The sequence below is a fragment of the Macaca mulatta genome, chromosome 11 (genome assembly GCF_049350105.2).
Source record: "Macaca mulatta isolate MMU2019108-1 chromosome 11, T2T-MMU8v2.0, whole genome shotgun sequence".
Lineage (NCBI taxonomy): Eukaryota > Metazoa > Chordata > Mammalia > Primates > Cercopithecidae > Macaca > Macaca mulatta.
Genome location: NC_133416.1, coordinates 132,195,400 through 132,205,891, shown reverse-complemented (window position 1 = coordinate 132,205,891; position 10,492 = coordinate 132,195,400).

Below are 10,492 nucleotides of genomic sequence, written 5' to 3'. Positions count from 1 at the left end.
TTCTAGACTTTTCTCAACCACGCCAAGGCACCTAACATTCTCCAAATACCCATCAACCACTTCCCTGTGTGGCTGTTTGGACCAGGGTTACTTAGCCTCTGCTCTGCTGGCACCAGGGCTGTGGGGCTGCCCTGTGTGCTCTAGGGTGTTTACCAGCATCCCTGGCCCACAAGGTGCCAAGGTCACCCCAACTCCCAGTTGTGACAACTCAAAGTGTCTACAAACATTGCCAGCTGTGCCCCAGAATTGCCCAGGATTGAGAAGCCCTGGCCCGGAGGTTTTGTTTTTACTGGTCTGTGTTTGGAGCCATGATGATTTTTAAAGCACAAATTCACTTGCCCCTTGTTGTCCCTAGAAGTGTCGGTTCCCATAAGTGTTAGTGCTGACTTTCGTTTGTACTGTGGGTCTCCCTCTTGCTCTCTCTCTTTCTCTCTGTCTTTAAGTAGAGATGATAGAATCTTACTATGTTGCCCAGGCTGGTCTCGAACTCCTGGCCTCAAGAGATCCTCCCACCTTGGCCTTCCAAAGTGTTGGGATTATAGACGTGAGCCACCGCGCCTGTCCTCTGCTGAGTCTCTAAAAGCCATGTCCGCTGTTCCACACAGGATGTCGTTGTTCCTTTCTTGAGCCATCCCAAAGCCTCTGTTTGCCTTGTCCCTGCAGACCCTCTTCTAGAAGCCCGTTCTCTCTGAACTTGGGGGACTGTTTCATCTGCCCTCAAGAACCCAAATGAGTTGCAAAATGGGATTTCTTCCAGGTGGCCCTTCCCTCAACCTCTGTGCCTCTTAACACAATTAATTTCCTGATTAAAAAAAATCAATACCTGTCCCTCTGCACTAAATATTAAACTGTTTTTGCAGGACTGGAGTTGGCAGGCTGCTGATTCGTGGTAGGAGTGAAGCGCCCTCCGATTTTGGGGATGGGGAGGGGCAACCTGGGGACCGGTGGAAGCCCAGCAGATGCCCTGAATCTTCACCTCCCTGCCACCTCTCTGCCACCCTGCAAGTTTTGTCATTGAGGAGGCAGGACACACAAGGTCCCCAGATATCCATTTGTCTCCCCTCATTTGCAAGTGCTGAATGAAATCGTTCAGCGTCCCCCGACAGGGCAGAATGCGGCAACTCCAAATGAGCTATTTATGGGCCATTTTTTTCAGCATTACTTGCATATTATAATTAAGAGATAATGTCAGTGGAATAGAACATTGTCACTGGGTAATGGTCTCCTGCTGCTTCTGAAATGTCAAGGCAAAGTCACAGCATTTATCAAAAATAAATGTTGGCGGGAAGACGCGACGTTTGTTTTCACAGCGGGGACATCAATCCTGGGACAACGATATGGCAATGTCTTTATTTCTCTTCTCCAGAGTGATGGATGCCAAGGGATGATCCTGCTTGACGGATGAGGGGTCTCGCCGGTGCAGGGAGGCCAGCTGGGGCAGGGGCGCCGGCTGCCTGACCAGGTGGCGACATGCTGATGGGGTTGGCAGGAGGATTCTGGCCGCCCTCGGCCAGGGCTGGGATCAGCAAATTTGTTTTCCACTGATGCGTTGAAGGTGGCCCCAGGGGCGTCGTGGCTCTAGTTGGGCAGGGCATCTTCTGCAGCTCGCGGTCCCTCTGATTGGGTAGGGAGAGGGCTGCCAGTTGGCAGAAGTCCTCCTTCCTGCCACTGCGTGGGTCCCTGGGGAGCCGGGCTAATGATGGAGCGGCGTACCCTTGGTCAACCTCCGTTTCTGCATCGCTGCCCAAGAGGGAGCCAACCTCGGAAAGGGCAGCGGAGACAGCCAGTCGCCTGCTGGCGACTCCTGGTGATGGGGGCACCCGCACTGCAGCGTGGAGGAGGGACCTCGCCTCTCACCGCCCGGCTTAATTGCATGCTCAGCTGACAGCTCTTCCGCACCGCTGCCTCAGTGATCTTTCTCAAGTGCAAATCTGCTCATGTAGCTCCCGGCTAAAATCCCCCAGGCCCTCAGAATAAGGTCCCAGCTCTGAAATGGGGGCCACAGAGCCCTGCATGATCTGGCTCCAGCACAAATTTCCCCAAGGCCTTGCAATGCTTCCAAGCTGCCAGGCTGTGACATCCACTGGCTCCCCGCCAGCCAGCCACAGCATTTATCCTTGTTTTTCCACCTGGGACTTCTTCTCTTCCTGCCTGGATGCAACCCCCAATCTGTCTTCTCCCACTTCTTCTTCAGGCCTCTATTTTGATCACTCCTCCTCCAGGAAGACTTCCTTGATCTCTCAAGCCTTGGCTGTGTGCTCTTGCCATAGGCTGTGCCTGGGCTCTTCACTTAATCACGCTGTAGTGAGCACTTGGGTCTTAGTCTTTCTCTCTCTTCTGAGCTGTGGACTCCAAGAAGGCTTTGCCTGAAGCTTTATCCCTGGATACAGAGTGGGTGTTTCACGAGCTTGTGTTGGAACGGCTGAATACGCGAGTAAACAGATGAGGCCTTTTATATGAGTTTGTATCAGTTATCTATTGACAAAATAATGCTGCATAATAAATCACCTCAAATATCAGTGACCTCAAACAATAAGCATTTATTAGGCTCATGCATCTGCAGGTCAGTGATTGAGGCTGGGCTTGGCTGGGCGGTTCCTCTGTCTCGGCTGGGTGGTTCTTCCGTCTCAGCTGGGCTGGCTCACGTGTCTGGGGGTGGCTGGCTGTTGGTTGCTCCAGGGTGGCCTCAGCTGGGATTGCTGGGACAGCTCTGCTTTGCTCTGCATATCTCTCCTCCAACTGGCTAGCCTTGGCAGGATCTGAGATGATGGCAGAGGTGGAAGAGTACAAGAAGTTGCTCCAGGCTTCTCAAGGCTCACCTTGGCACTAGCACATTGTTACTTTTATCAGCTGACACCAGTCACAAGGCCATTTCAGATTCAAGGGGTGGGGGAGTAACTTTACCTCTTTGGTGAGAAGAATTGCAAACCTACACAGCAAAGGGCATGCACATAGGGTGAGGTATAAACTTGGGGCCATCAACACAATCTACCAGGGAGGTTAAGTCAAGTCCTTACAACAGTGCAGTAGGCGTCCAAAAGGTGCCGTCCAAGCATAGCAACTCTTCTGATGGTGACAACAATGACGGTGTTCTCCTTTTTAAAACTGTGGCAAAATACATCTAACATAACATTTACCGTCTTAACCATTTTCAAGTGTACAGTTCAGGGGCATTGAGTATGTTCACATTGTTGTGCAACAGATCTCCAGAACTTTTTCATCTTGCGGAACTGAAACTCTGTCCCTCTGTGCCCATTCAACAAGAACTCCCCATTCCTCTCTCCCTAGCCCCTGGCAATTACCATTCTACTTTCTGTCTCTATGAATTTGATGACTCTAGCTACCTCCTCTAAGTGTATTTGTCGTTTTGTGACTGGCTTATTTCACTTAGCATAATGTCCTCAAGGTTCATCTATTAGGTTAGCACATGACAGAGTTTCCTTCCTTTTCTTGGCTAAATAATATTCCATAGTATGAATGGACCATAGTTTGTTCATCCGTCCATCCATCCATCCATCCATCCATCCATCCATCCATCCATCCATCCTTCCATCCATCCACCCACCCACAAACCCTTAGGTTGCCTCCACCTTTGAGCTCTTGTGAATCAACACATCAGGCTGCTATAAACTTCAGTGTGCATATATTTCTTTGAGACCCTCCTTTCTGTTCTTTCGGATATAAACCCAGAGGTGGACGCTGGGCATGGTGACTCACACCTGTAATCTCAGCACTTTGGGAGGCAGATGTGGAAGGAACGCTTGAGCCCAGCAGTTCGAGACCAGCCTGGGCAACATCTTGAGACCTTGTCTCCAATAAAAACTTAAAAATTAGCTGGGTGTGGTGGCACATGCCTGCAGTCCCAGCTATTTGGGAGGCAGAGGTGGGAGAATCACTTGAGCCCAGGAGGTCAAGGCTGCAGTGAGCCATGATCGTGCTGCTGCACTCCAGCCTGGGCAACAGAGTGTGACCCTGTCTCAAACAAAAAAATAAATAAAAACCAGAAGTGGGTTTGCTGGATCTTAGATAGTATGACTTTTTGGCTTGCAGGAAAGGCCTATGGAACACAAATGCCAATCCGAGTGTTAACAGAACAGCTATTTACATGGCAGATCTGGGGTTGGGTTGCCTGGTTTGGACCCCAGATCCTCTGCTTCCTGATTATGCTTCCTCCATGAAGCCACACACTGTGAGCCTCAGTTTCCTCCTCTGTGCAATGGGCATGATACTAAGACCTGTCCGTAGAGTGTGAGGATTAAATGGGTAAGGTGCTTACAACAGCGCCTGATGCATAGCCAGCTCTCAACACACAATACCCACGTGTTGTTTTCCAGTGATCAGTGCCTTTGACACCGCCCTAGCCCCCTGGAATGAAAGCCCTGTCATTGATGGCTGACTGGCAGCAGTGTTCTTTTCACTGTGGGGATACACCCAGAGCTTCTCTCCTCTGGGCAAACCACAGGGACGGCTGGGTTCATGTTTGGTGACAGGTGCTGACACTACATCCCGTCTGCTGGTGTGTCCGCTGGGGCCTCCGAGGGGTTGGGGCTGGTGCTAAGTTGGCGTTTAGCAGGGTGGGAGGGAGGCTCCTTCTGCTGCTGTTCAGCTCTCTCTTTCCGAGGCCTGCTCTTCCCCCTCCACCCCTCCGCACAGATTGCAATTTCGGCCGCGGCAGGAAGAGAGGAATGAGCTTGCATAATAGAGGAACATTTGGTTCTTTCAGGCTGGGCCTGGAAAGGGGGAAGGCTTTTGTGCTGAAGTGTGCACCACGGGGGCAGCCTCGAGAGGTTTCCTGTGTGCTGGGGCTGGGAGGAGCTTTGTGCAGGGGAGGGATGGCCACGCTGAGGTCCAGATGGATGTGGGGGTGGGGTCCGCTCCCCCAGGGCAGGGCAGATGGGGAGGGTGACTTTGCTGTTTCTCAGAGCTGGGAAGCAGGGCAAGAGGAAAACCGCATAGAGCAGGGATGGGAGGCCGGCCAGGGCTGGGCCTCGGGCGCCCTGGGCCATGCACACGGCCCCAGCAGGCTGTTCCTCTCCCCACGGCCTTTCAGGCCACTTCCTGCACACCCCAGAGAGGTCTGTGGCCTCAGCATGGAGTTAAACCTGTGCTTTCCTGATCCAACGGGATGGGTGTGAGCTGTGAGGGGCCGCTCCAGGACCGCTGGGCCAGAGGAAAGAGAGAAGGGAGTGCAAACATGGCCAGCGCCAGCAGGACGCTCCCCAGATGTGACAACACTCACCCACACCCCTGGCACTGCTGATTATCAGGGTCAGAGATGGGACATTCATTCCCACTGGATGTTTAAAAGCCAGAGCAGGGGTCTGCACCATGAGTCTTTGGGGGGCTTCCATAACTTCCAATGCCGTGTCTGGGTCCCTGACCTGGCTCAATCCTCACAGCAGAGGGAGGCCAGGGGCAGCTGGCCAGGCTTTCCACAAGGATTTGCTGTGCATCGACCCTGTCCTGGGCCCTGTTCTAGATGCTGGGACACAGCCGTGGACAGAGCAGACAGAGATCCAGGTGCTGGGAGGTTTATTTTAGTGGAGAAGGAGGTGGACACGGATCAAGTCAACATCAAGGCACAGACAATGGCATTGTGGGGGTGCACAGCCAGCCTCAATGCCTCACCACCCCCCACATCTGCCCCTTTACCAGATGGCAAAGAAGTGTAGTGCATTTCCCCACCTCTTGACTTTAGGTCTGGCCATGTGACTTGCTCTGGCCGTAAGAAGGCAGTGGAGCCGGGCATGGTAGCTCACACCTGTAACCCCAGCACTTTGGGAGGCCAAGGTGGGCGGATCACCTGAGGTCGGGAGTTCAAGACCAGCCTGACCAACATGGAGAAACCCTGTCTCTACTAAAAATACAAAATTAGCTGGGCATGGTGGCACATGCCTGTAATCCCAGCTACTAGGGAGGCTGAGGCAGGAGATTTGCTTCAACCTGGGAGGTGGAGGTTGCGGTGAGCCAAGATCATGCTATTGCACTCCAGCCTGGGCAACAAGAGCAAAACTCCGTCTCAAAAAAAAAAAAAAAAAGAAGGCAGTGGAAATGAGGCTGTGCCAGTACTGGCCCTATCCCTTCAGGGACCTTGTACTATGTATGCTGTGCCTCTGTCGCTGGGTGAGACAAACAGGTCCTGGGTTAACTCACTGATCCAAGGAGGAAGACAGACAGGTGGGGTAGCCCAGCCCAGCCTGGATCAGGTGACCCCTAGCCAACTCGCAGACGTGGAAATGATAATGAATGATTGCATGTGGGAATCCTTTGTTATGCAGCATATAGGCAGCAAGAGCTAACTGATACAATCAGCTACTGCTGAGTGCTGTCATTAATGCCTTTTTATAGGCAAGAAAACTGAGACCTGCAGAGGTGAAGAAGCTGTCTTGAAGTTACAGGTGGCTGCACCCACACAAGAAGCCAGCTGTGCTAACTCCAGGTGGATTGTTCATTCATCCAGCCCATTTTTACCAAGCACCTACCATGTGCCTGTAATTGTGCTAGAAACTGAGGTAATTCAGTGGAAAAGTTCCTTCTGTCAGCAACCTGTTAGAAGAGAGAACTCCTCTTTTCCTAGAGTTTAAGCAGAAGTCTGAGGTTTGGGTCGCATCAGCCTGGTGTAGGTCACCTGCCTGCTCTGAGCTAGTCATGGCTACTAAAGGATGTGAAGCTCTGATTGGCCAGGGTAGGTCACGTGTTCATGCTCCTCCCTGTAACTGGGATAAGGGATGACCCCATCGGAACCAGACAGACTGAGAGTGGAGAAGAGATGGTTTCTCCAAAGAAAAAGGGGTGCTATTAAACCCCAAGAAGGGGAAATAGGTGCTGGGCCGATAAAAAAGAACAATGCATACTCTAGAGCTCCAGGGCCCTAATAAAGACCCCTGCAGCTCTCTGATCCTTAGTGAAGCCCCCCAAGGTCCAGGGCTGCTCCAGCCTCCCCTGACTCCGACGCTCCTCATGAGTGCGCTGCCTGGCTCTTGGAAGATCAGATGTGATTTATTCCTGGCATCTGTGCCGCCACTTGCCGCGAGGTGCTTTGCAGCAGAACAATAAGTTACAGGGCCATTTATCTTGTTGGCGGTTTCTGATAAAATGAGCAGTCTGAGCAGACAGGGCCTTTAACGAACATGATCAGGGCTGTTCATTTAGAAACCAGGAGGCCTTGACACTGGCTCTAATTGAAGTGGTTAGCAGTGAGGGGCTTGGCTGGGTTTGTTCAGAATGGAGGATTGCAGCAAAGGGCAGACCTGTCTTTGAGTCTTGTCTGTGCCTCTACTCTGGGTTTGACTTTGGGTAACCTATATGATCTCTTCCAGACTTTGTTTCCCCACCTGTGAAAGGGAGATGTATCAGTCAGTATCATCTCAGTTGTGTTGCAGTAACGAACAACTCCAAAATCTCATGGTTTTCTAACAATCAATGTTTGTCTCTCACCCGTGCTATGTGTCTGCTGTGTGTTGGCGAGGGGCTCTGTGCCATGTCTTCTCACTCTGGGATGCAGAGGGGGCCTCTGCAATGTGGAGCATCATCGGGCTTGAGGCAGGTTGTGCACTGCTTCTTAGAGCTTCTTCTTAGATGCAACTTACATCACTTCTGCTGACATCTCATTGGCCCAGGCAAGCCACACGGCCATGCCTGACTTCTGGTGGGGGACGGGCATAGAGATGAGAAATCCTGCCTGTGACTGTTAGCAGGAAAGCTGGAGAATTATTATTTATTAGAGAGAGCAGTTCTGCTGAGCCATTGTAGAGTCAGGGTTTTTTTTTCTTGTCCCTCCTGGGGCTGGTAATCATCTGAGCTGAATCCATTCTGTTTTTCGCTGCCAAATTAATCATTCTCCTCGTGCCTCTGCCACGTCACTCCATCTGCTGTGAACTTGAGTGCCTGCTGCAGGGCATTGGAGCTGGTCAGCCTGGCACTCAAAGAACCCCTGGGCTGGCAAATCTCAAGATAGTCAAATCTGAGTCAGAGAGGGCAGGGACTAGGTATTTCTCACTCCCCACTTTGTCTCCAGCTTCCAGAACTGGCATATAGTAGATGCTCAGTAATTATTTGGTGCCTGGCATACAGTAGGTGCTCAGTAATTATTTGTTGCAACTATGAAATGACTTGCCCAAGCTCACATGCCAGATTGTAAGCCAGACAGGGCTCACAGCAAAGTGCTCACTATTGACAAGGCTCAGGGCAGCCACCCCACGGCCACAGTGTTTCCTGGCACTTGGCACTCGCTGTGCCCCAGGCCTCAGGAGCCGGCTGTCTTGTGTGCATCAGTCTCCGGGGGTCCTTCAAACCACTCTCCAAGGAAGGTAGTGTGCTGAGCAGGTTCTTTACTGAGGTATTCATCTGTGTTTTTCACCCTGTGACTTTCCCTCCCCCAATTCCAAGGCAACATCCAGCCCTTTCCTTGATATTTGTTTTTCTGGGCAGAGATGAGAAGCTTCTGGAAGACCGTCCATCTATATTGACCTTTTGTGAAAACTCAATGTATTAGTCAGGGTATAGATTCAGCTGCTGTAACAAAGAAACTCCAGGCCAGGCACAGTGGCTCATGTCTGTAATCTCAGAGCTTTGGGAGGTTGAGGTAGGAGGATCACTTGAGGCCAGGAATTTGAAACCAGTCTGGGCACCATAGCGAGATTGTGTCTCTACAAAAAATAAAAAAATAATTAGCTGGACATGGGCATGGTGGCACACACCAGCAGTCCCAGCTACTTGGGAGGCTGAGGCAGGAGGTCAAGGTGGCAGTGAGCTATGATAGAGCCATTGACCTCCAGCCTGGGCGACAGAGCAAGACCTTGTCTCAAAAACAAACAAAACAAAACAAAACGAGAGAGAGAGAGAGAGAGAGAGAGAGAGAGAGAGAAGAGAAACCCCAACGCAACATTGGCTAAAGCAAGAGAGAAGCTTGTTTCTCTCTACTGTAAGAGGGCTGATGGAGGCGGGCTGCCAGGACGGCCAGGAGCTCTGCCTTACAGTAACTGGGGCCCAGCCCCTTCCATCCTGTTGTCCATCCCCCTTGGATATAGTCCTCATGGCATGGTTGAAGCAGTGTTAAAACCAGACCCACATTCCAGCTCTCAGAACTGGGGAGAGGGAGAAGCCCGTGAAGCAGGTATGGACACTTCCACTCACATTCCAGCAAAGGCAAGGGAGGCGGGAGCGAGGTCTCCAGGTCTCAGACTCTGTGGCCGCGTGCCCGGCCAGTTTTATTCCTGCAGAACATTGGTCACACCTGAGCTTGCTAGGAAAGCTGTTGCTGGTTCTGGAGGGAGATGGAGAGAGAGAGCGAGATGTTCGCATGCTGGGAGCGGGTAGCGAGGCAGGCCTGGTGACCCGGTTCCGCCGCAATGCTCTGGAGGTGAGGGGTCTGGGAGCTGTGTCCTGCACCAGGAAGAGGGCACCCTAAGCCAAGAGTTCCAGGGCAGACAAGTCCTGCCCCCTTCACCCCAGAAAAGACCACTTCACAGTCCCCATTCCCCATCCCAGGTCTCTCCAGGGTGCCCAGGGGAACCAGTGACTGGAGGGGCCTCATAGACATTCGGTCTTTGATCCGATCCAGCATGGAGGAGCCTCAATCCTGAGACAGAATCTTCCTTCATCCTGCGAGGATGGGGTTTGGAATCAGCCCCCAGTCAATTGGAAAGAAATAAAAATCAGCCGTATCTTGTAGATTGAGATTTGCAGCCTGACACATATGTCCGTTGCCTTGATATCCCTCTTATATTAAGTGAGGAGACTGGAGCTCAGAGAGGTCAGGTCACTGCCCTGTAGTCACACAGCAAGTTCACGGTAACACTGGCATTGGGAACCAGGTTGGCGGTTTGCAGACCCGCATGCGCTGTGGCTGTGCTCGGTTTGCAGACCCCTCATGCGCTGTGGCTGTGCTACTCCTCTCTGCTGGGAACCAGGTTGGCGGTTTGCAGACCCGCATGCGCTGTGGCTGTGCTCGGTTTGCAGACCCTTCATGCACTGTGGCTGTGCTATTCCTCTCTGCTTGGGTGTGCAGGTATTTTTTGGAGTTTGGACACAGGGCAGGCAGGAGGCATTGGGGTGCGGTTCTGTGTACCTGAGGGCATAGGTGGCTGGCATGTGTGATGTAGGCTTGCCAGGGGTTCCAGAAAGTTCAGCAGGCCACACTCGGAAACCTGTTGGAGGCTCTTGGTTATTTTCTAAACAAGTGTTTACCACTGGGCTGGGCTGGAAGCGGCTGGTGAATTATTCAAAGGCCATAGAGGTGGGGGGAAGTCCGTGGCTTCTGACAAGCCCCCTCCCGCCCCGCTGCCTGCACTGTGCCTGCTTGGGGAACTGTCTCTCAGGCTCCAAGGGGAGTGACGGGACTGAGCTGTAGGATGAGTGGCCAAGAGCTTAAGGCTGTTCTGCCACTTCTGGGCCAGGCCAGTGAATCCCCCTCTCTGAGTCTCAGTTTCCTTATCTCTAAAATGGACCCAAGAATACTAGTGCGGGGGCAATTCCATGAGAAAATAGGCAG